The sequence below is a fragment of the Pinus tabuliformis genome, chromosome 2_2 (assembly GCF_031772625.1).
Source record: "Pinus tabuliformis cultivar Carrire ecotype Pingquan chromosome 2_2, CPIR1, whole genome shotgun sequence".
Taxonomy (NCBI): Eukaryota; Viridiplantae; Streptophyta; class Pinopsida; order Pinales; family Pinaceae; genus Pinus; species Pinus tabuliformis.
In genome coordinates, this window is record NC_142300.1 from 1,200,642,940 (window position 1) to 1,200,651,704 (window position 8,765).

The window sequence follows — 8,765 nt, forward strand, 5'->3', positions numbered from 1 at the left end:
AGATGCTTTCCAATGACTTTCACGTGGGTTTTGCATAAACCGAGCAACAAGGCCAACGACAAAGGAAAGGTCAGGTCGAATATGGGTTAGATACAGAAGTTTTCCTACAAGTTGACGGTATAAGGTAGCATCAACTTCAGGAGAAGTACAAGTGACTGAAAGTTTGACTCCAGACTGGAAGGGAGAAGGGGCTGGCTTACAGTCTTCCATGTGAAAATGGCGTAGAATATCACAGGCATACTTGGACTGGGAAAGGGAAATACCCTCCTTGGATTGCAAGACTTGAAGACCGAGAAAATAATGTAAGTGTCCTAAGTCTGTCATTTCAAATGTCTTTTTAAGGCTGGACTTCACATGGTTTATAAGGTTGGGATCACTACCGGTAAGGATAAGATCATCAACATAAAGAACAAGAATGATAAGAGACTTGCCCACTTTCTTGGTGTAGACAGTATTGTCAGAATGACACCTAGAAAAGCCAGATTCTAAAAGAAAGCTATCCATTTTGGCATACCAAGCTCGAGGAGCTTGCTTGAGACCATAAAGGGATTTCTTAAGCCGACATACAAGGCTGGAGTCTGTTTTTATGAAGCCAATGGGTTGTTCCATGTAGATTTCTTCATGCAAGTCCCCATGCAAGAAGGCAGATTTAACATCCATCTGATGGACTTCCCATTTGAACGAGGCAGCAAGGGAAAGAACAAGGCGGATAGAGTTCATTTTGGCAACAGGGGAGAAGGTTTTAGTGTAGTCAATGCCTTCAACCTGTGAAAAACCTTTAGCAACAAGACGAGCTTTATGTTTATCAACTTTCCCATCTGGTCCATACTTGGTTCTGTAAACCCATTTGCATCTAACAAGTTTTCGTCCCTTTGGTAGAGGAACAAGATCCCATGTATCATTTGCCAATAATGAATTATATTCTTCATTCATAGCTGCTTCCCAATCTGGATGGCCTGAAGCTTCTGCAAAGGTGTCAGGATCATAATTTACTGGAGCTTGAGCCAGTAAAGAAGAGGCTCTGTCAAACTGAGAACGTGTGCGTCGTTGATCTGTAGGATCACCGGCAAGATCACCTGCTGCATCTCGAGTAGCACGAACCCATTTTGGAAGCTGAGGAGTTGAAGGAGGATCCTGAGATGGTGGGGGAGGATTGTCATCCTCACTTTCATCATCTGAAGAAGAAATGTTTTCAAAAGTAGAAGAGATAGGGAGAGGTGGCACATCCGCCGGACTAGGCTCGCAGGCCGATATATTTTCATCAAATTTTACATCTCTTCTAATGATAACATTTTTGGACTTAAATGGAATAAGTCTATAGCCTTTGACATCTTCAGAATATCCAACAAAAGTACATTTTTCACTCTTAGGTTCTAAAGCTTTATGCTTTTCATCTGGAATATGGGCCCACGCTTCACTTCCAAAAACACGAAAGTGACTTACATCTGGTTTGATTGAGCTCCATGCTTCTTCTGGAGTGATATTCTTTAAAGCCTTAGTAGGAGTGCGATTTATTATGTAATTTGCACAGTTAATTGCTTCTGCCCAAAAACTAAGACCAAGTCCTTTAGATTGTAGCATACAATTAGCCATTTCCTTTAAGGTGCGATTCTTCCTTTCAGCTACACCATTTTGTTGTGGAGTATATGGAACAGTATGTTGCATTTGAATTCCATTCTCAGTGCAAAAGTTGATGAATGTGTTTTTAACATATTCTCCACCATTATCAGATCTTAGCTTAAGAATTTGATGTCCAGATTGTTTTTCAACAAAGGCCTTGAAGGCCAAAAATGTGTTAAATACTTCACTCTTGAGTTTTAAGAAGTATACCCAAGTGCGTCTGGAGAAATCATCAATGAAAGTTAAGAAATACTTGCAGCCAGAGAATGAAACAACTGGAAGTGGACCACATAAATCACTATGCACAAGCTGTAAAGGGGCTGAGGCGTGCCAAGAGGCACGTTTTTCAAAACTGTCCCAATGATGTTTTCCGAGTACACATATGGAACAAACACCATCTCTGCAAGATACCATAGGAAGACCTGTCACCATATTTTCTTTACATAGATGCTGAAGGGAGCGATAGTTTAAGTGACCAAATCGCTCATGCCAAAGTTTGCTCACTTCATCGTTATGAGCAACAAATACTGAGGGAAGATTTGATGACCCAAAGTTGTGAAACTTATACAACCTTGTAGAATCATCAGCAATGCCAGTAGCTAAAATCTGTTTAGGATCTCTTAGGTCCTTGATTACAACATCATGAGGTGAAAATTCAACGATTTTACCTTCACCTGAATGAGTTATCTGATATACAGATAGAAGGTTGCAGGATAAGGTTGGAACACATAATACATCATTAAACTGACCATTGTCTAGATGAACAGTTCCAGTCCCTACAACACTAAGAGATCTATCATCACCAACATATATATTTTTGGTGTTACAATCATTTAAAGAAGAAAACATGGCTTTGTTTTTGGCCATGTGATAAGAAGCTCCAGAATCAATGAGCCACTCATGAGAATGAGAAGAAGAAGATACATTTAGTGCATAGCCAGACCAAGATGCTTGACAACCACATGCAGAAAGTGCCATTCCTGAAGATGAAGTTGAAGTTGAAGATTGCTCCAAATGGATGTTATGTTTCTTCATCGCTACTTCCAAGGCTTCCATCTTCTTAAAGCATTTGGATTCTAAGTGGCCATCTCGATTACAAAAGTTGCAATGTCTATCAGTCTTCTTCCATTTGTTTTTATTTGTCTTATCATTTTGTTGAAATGATTTTTCATTTTGAGGCTGAGATTGCTTAGGACCCTTGTTTGGTTTAGGACCATTCTTTTTAGGATATGACTTCTTAGGATTCTTTGAATTTGGTTGCTGCTGGGCGGCTAACGCTTTCTTGGAAGAGTTTCCAAGATTAAGAAGACCAAGGTGTTGGCATTATGAGATAAGTGTTGTCCTTGATGGCAAACCTCACTGATGACAAATCATAGTACAGAAGGTCAGTAGCAAGGAATTGATGATCAGACAGAAGGTCAGCAGCAAGGAATTGATGATCAGACTATAAGAAGAAGAGAAAGTTAATACACGCAGGTTCGTTAAGCCCAAGTCGCGTGTACACGCATGTTGGCTTCAGCAAAAGCGCGTGTATGTGGAAAAGTACCTTTGGTCCATGGTGGTTATTCCTTGGAAGTTGTGCCTATGGTTTTGGACCTTGGCGTCTCGGCGGACGTGTTGATCCCTAGTTTTGAAGTTGATGGTATTGGATTTCTATGGTTTTGGCTCTTGGTATTGAACAAGGCCTAAGGCTATATAAAGGGAAGGAAATCCTTAGGCAAGTGCATCTGAAATGTCTTGAATATCTGATGAAGCATTAGATCCAGTATGCAGGGTTATGGGTTGATGATGCATTGCTTGATCTGAGCTAAGGAGAGATCTCACCTGTTGATGGAGAACTAGATCTAAGGAGAGATCGGGATCAAATGGTTTGAAATGAACTATCTTTATGATGCTTATTCTAGATCTACATACGGACGCATGTATTGTTCTATAAGTGTTATGAGTATGACTAATGTCTGGTACAGCTGCAAGTTATGAGAAATTATTTTTAGATCTGTACGCGGGTTGTCTTTGATAAAAGCACGTATACACGCGGGTTTGATTCATCGAAGTAGCGTATACATTGTAAATCTTAATATTTGAAGTTGCAGATGGATCTGATGGTTATTACAGAGTTCTGTGTCTGCTCTGTGTTCTGGTGACTGTTGTTAACAGGGTTTCAGTGATTCAGAGTTTGATGATTGTTTTGAGCTTCAATGATAGTTATGGGTCCAGTATGAAAATTGGATGAAAAGTGGCCTTACAGATTATGTGTTGTGCTTCAGTGTATCCAGTCTGAAAATTGATGAAACGTGGTACCTGAAGGTGAGAAGATTGTAGGCAAGCACCTACGTACTAGTATCTAAGCTAGTACAAAAGCTAAAGGACATCTTTGGAGCATTGTAGCAGGTAGCAGCCTGCGTACTAGTAAATGGATCGGCTAGTACAAGAGCAAAGGGGGTTGTAGCTCCCGTACTGGTATAAGACTGCACCAGTACAAATATTGTAAAAGGATTTTCTTATTAAGAAGAAGATTGAGATGACTTGCAGCAGGTGGTTTTCACCCACATTGGGTTTCCACCTTATATCTTTGTGTTCATGTGTGTGGCTCTTGTGTGATGTTCTGTTCTGTTATTCTGCACCTGTTTACTGTTAATATGCTTAATAATGATCTGATGCATTTACTGAAGATTAAGCTAACTGAATTATAAGATCTCTGGATATACGCGAGTTTCATTAGACACAGTAGCGTGTACACGCGGGTTCACTTAATTGAAGTAGCGTATATGTTTCTGAGTATGAAATTGAAAAGTTTGATTGATCTGATAATACTGATTCAACCCCCCCCTCTCAGTATTATTTCCAACAATTGGTATCAGAGCAGGTCCTTTGGTAGAAGCTTGATCGCTTGAAGGAGATTCGTGGAACAATGGGAAAGAAGCTTAAGAAGAAAGCTCATAAGAAGAAGAAGACATCTCAGAAGGACTATGACAGTGGGAGAGTCGATTGGGGATTAGGTATAAGAAGCTCTTCAGATTCAGAATCAGATTCAGAATCATTATCAAGTATGAATGTGTTATCCTCTGATGTTCCTGCTATATTTCCTTGTGAAAGTGATGGAAGTGATAGTGAAACTACTGAACATGCTTTTATGGGTGAGCAAGAAAAGTGTCAAATAGAGGCAGTATTTAGAAGGCTTGCAGACAAAGTTAAAGATCAACAAGATCTATTGAACAAAAGGGAATGTGCTTTCAAAGAAGAAGTTACCAAACTAAAGGCCCAACTAGAAGAAGGAAACAAGGTAAGAAAGCTACTCAAGGACAAGGAAGACCAATGTCAAAAATTGCAGCATGAAGTGACATCATTAAGAAAAGAAGTCAACGAAAGAAGCACAACCATCAAGAAACTCAAAGATAGATCCAGCTACTATGAAAATCTTGAAGCTACAATCCCCTCACTAAAAGGAGATCTTGAAGAATCAAAGAAGCAGAATACAGATCTACTCCAAGCTATTGCAAAACAAGAAAACGAAGTCACCAGCTTAAAATCTCAACTAGAATGTGCCTTCCGAGTTCGTGAAATGCAACAGGATCTGAATGAAGAACAAGAAAAGGAGATTCTCAAATTAAGGCATCAGTTGGAAGAAGGAAGGAAAGATGGAGAAGACATGAAGAAGCAATGTCTAGAAAAGGAGGAACAACTTCAAGTTGAGGTAAATATCTTGAAAGGTAAATTAGAAGAAAAGGATAAACTTTTGAGATTTCAAGATAGTACTAAAGCCTTGGATGATATTCTTAGTAGTCAAAGGTCTCCTGCTATCAAGACTGGTCTTGGTTTTCATGAATCTGTTGAAGGTGAATCTAGTTCACAAGGTGAGGCAAGGAACTCTAAAGAGAAATCTAAAATGATCAACAAGGAGATGAAAGGTCAACCCCATCAACAATCAAGGAAAGAGACTCCTCAAAGAAAATCTTTTACTCCTCCTATGAATAATGTTGAATGTTATGTATGTCATAATCTTGGACATGTTGCAGCTAGATGTAGAAGAAGAAGAGTTCAAGACTATTATGCGGACAGGTCATCTCAATCACGGTACTTTAATGGATATTGCTTTGCTTGCAATATGTATGGTCACAAAGCTGCTGATTGCTACAGGAGGAATATTAAACATGTAAGATGTTATACATGTAACAAGCTTGGACATATAGCAAAGGAATGCAGGAACAAAGGATGGACATCACACCGAAAGGAGAAAACCTCATCACACTTGAAGATATGGAGGAAGAAGGAAGTACAGTCAGCACAATGTACTGAGACACAGCACAGCACAGACATATCAGACTCAGGGGGAGCTGAAAGTGTAAACCTTCAGTGTCCTGAATCTCATACGCAAGTTCCTTAAAGGGAAGTCGCGTATATACGCGAGTTCGACACTTCAAAGTCGCGTATATGTCAGTCTGAGGAAAAGCAGTGGGGACAAGCTCAGAAAAGGGATCTGATATGATTCAGTCCATTATTTGCTCTATTGGTTAATAGCTACAGTCTGCTGAGGATGTGTGGAAATGTTTTGTTACTTGTATGATGTCTAGAAGTGTTTTGATCCTAACTTGAGGATGAAGATGTTTTGATGCTTACTGCTGATATATGCATGATCAGATCTAACAAATGGCACTGGTTGAGGGGGAGCATATGCCTTTAGCAATTCATTGTTGGCATTATGATAATTCTTATATGGATAAATGATATATCTTGTGGTTGTGAGTTGTCTATGATAAACTCTCATATGATTCTTGAAGTTACATAGAAGATGTTCAGATCAGATTTATGATTGATTCTTTGATGATGCATATATGGTGCTTACATGGTAATCTTCATAAGGACAAGGAGAAGTACAAAGCTTGAATACACATCTTCCTCATTTGATGATGAGTCACTTATATACTGCTGTCGTCATATGCATCATACAGTTATGATGCAGGCACTCTTGTGGATAAGGATTGTTGCTGTTGATGATATCAAGAAGTTTTGTCAAATGAGCTTGAGCTCAAGATACATAGTGCTGATACATGGATGACTACTCAAGGTTGCTTTGTTGGAGACATGGTGATGAGTTCTTATCTATATAATGATAGGTTGATACTTGCATGTGTTGATTGATGCAGATGTTCCCAAGTAATGATACGTGGATCATGTAGAGCTTGATGAAATGGCTATGGTGGTTTCACACATGTGAATGACTCTGAATTCTGTTCAAAGGGATGAATTGATGCAGTCATACCTTGTTAAAGGTTGATGACTTATTCTCTACAGGACATTTACAGGTTGCTGATATGGAAATTGGTATACGCGACTTGGATAAGGACTATTCGCGTATATACGCTTGTTTATGTGGATGCAGACGCGTATATGTAGTTTTGAAGGAAATCAGCAGGGACAGATGTTGGTTGCAGAAAGTATGATATGGGTCCGACAGAGATCATTTGGCACAGGTTCAGGGGGAGCAGATAATCTTCCAATGATGCATTGTTGGCATTATCTTAAAGCTTTTGGTTCTAGTTCACATTTGTTGTTGGTTTCAAGTGGAACAAAGGCGAAAGGAGAACAGAAGGATCTCTTGGTTGCTGATCTGAATGGTGATTATCAGATGCTGCTGGTGACTTTCATAAGTCTTGGTCTAGTTCTTTCATCTCTATGTCATATATCTCTTTTGTGGTATCTCTTTCATGGTGTCAAGGTCATGTAACGGCCTATTTTGGTTTCCCCACTATGCCTGGGATGATTGATGCAATATGATTGGTTGTCATATGTAAACTTTTGATGTATCCCCACTTGGTTGGGTGGATGAGTCATTTTCTTGTTTATCCTCACTTAGTTGAGAGATGGATGTATGTATGAGTCCTAAGTGATAGGAAGGTCTTTTATGATGTATAGAGTCATGTTCTTCTTGAAGAACATCTTTTGTAGACCTTGCTTACAGTCAGGGAGAGCATGATCAGCACACTTCAGCAAGAACAGAGATTCAGCATGTACTCAGAGGGAGCATGGACAGATTGGTACACCTTGGCATATACAAAGGGGGAGACTATTCAGAGATTTCAGTAGGTACTCAGGGGGAGTATGGACAGTGGAATGATTCAGCAAAGGAAGAGAATATCTTGGTCCACCCTTTGCCCTTGATGTCAAAGGGGGAGAGTGATTTGGTGTTGTTGCCATCAAGTCCAAAGGGGGAGATTGTTGGCGTTATGATGCATGTGTTGTACTTGATGGCAACCCTCTCATAGAAGAATATCTCACTTATGTATAACTGGGTGAATCTTCAGAAGAGATATCAGATGTGACTGATGGAGGACAGCTCAAAGGAATCAGATGATGAATCTTCAGAAGAGATATCAGATGTGACTGATGGAGGACAGCTCAAAGGAATCAGATGATAGTTCTAAGTGTGACAAGTTAGCTTTGCCATCAAGTCCAAAGGGGGAGATTGTTGGCATTATGAGATAAGTGTTGTCCTTGATGGCAAACCTCACTGATGACAAATCATAGTACAGAAGGTCAGCAGCAAGGAATTGATGATCAGACAGAAGGTCAGCAGCAAGGAATTGATGATCAGACTATAAGAAGAAGAGAAAGTTAATACACGCAGGTTCGTTAAGCCCAAGTCGCGTGTACACGCATGTTGGCTTCAGCAAAAGCGCGTGTATGTGGAAAAGTACCTTTGGTCCATGGCGGTTATTCCTTGGAAGTTGTGCCTATGGTTTTGGACCTTGGCGTCTCGGCGGACGTGTTGATCCCTAGTTTTGAAGTTGATGGTATTGGATTTCTATGGTTTTGGCTCTTGGTATTGAACAAGGCCTAAGGCTATATAAAGGGAAGAAAATCCTTAGGCAAGTGCATCTGAAATGTCTTGAATATCTGATGAAGCATTAGATCCAGTATGCAGGGTTATGGGTTGATGATGCATTGCTTGATCTGAGCTAAGGAGAGATCTCACCTGTTGATGGAGAACTAGATCTAAGGAGAGATCGGGATCAAATGGTTTGAAATGAACTATCTTTATGATGCTTATTATAGATCTACATACGGACGCATGTATTGTTCTATAAGTGTTATGAGTATGACTAATGTCTGGTACAGCTGCAAGTTATGAGAAATTATTTTTAGAT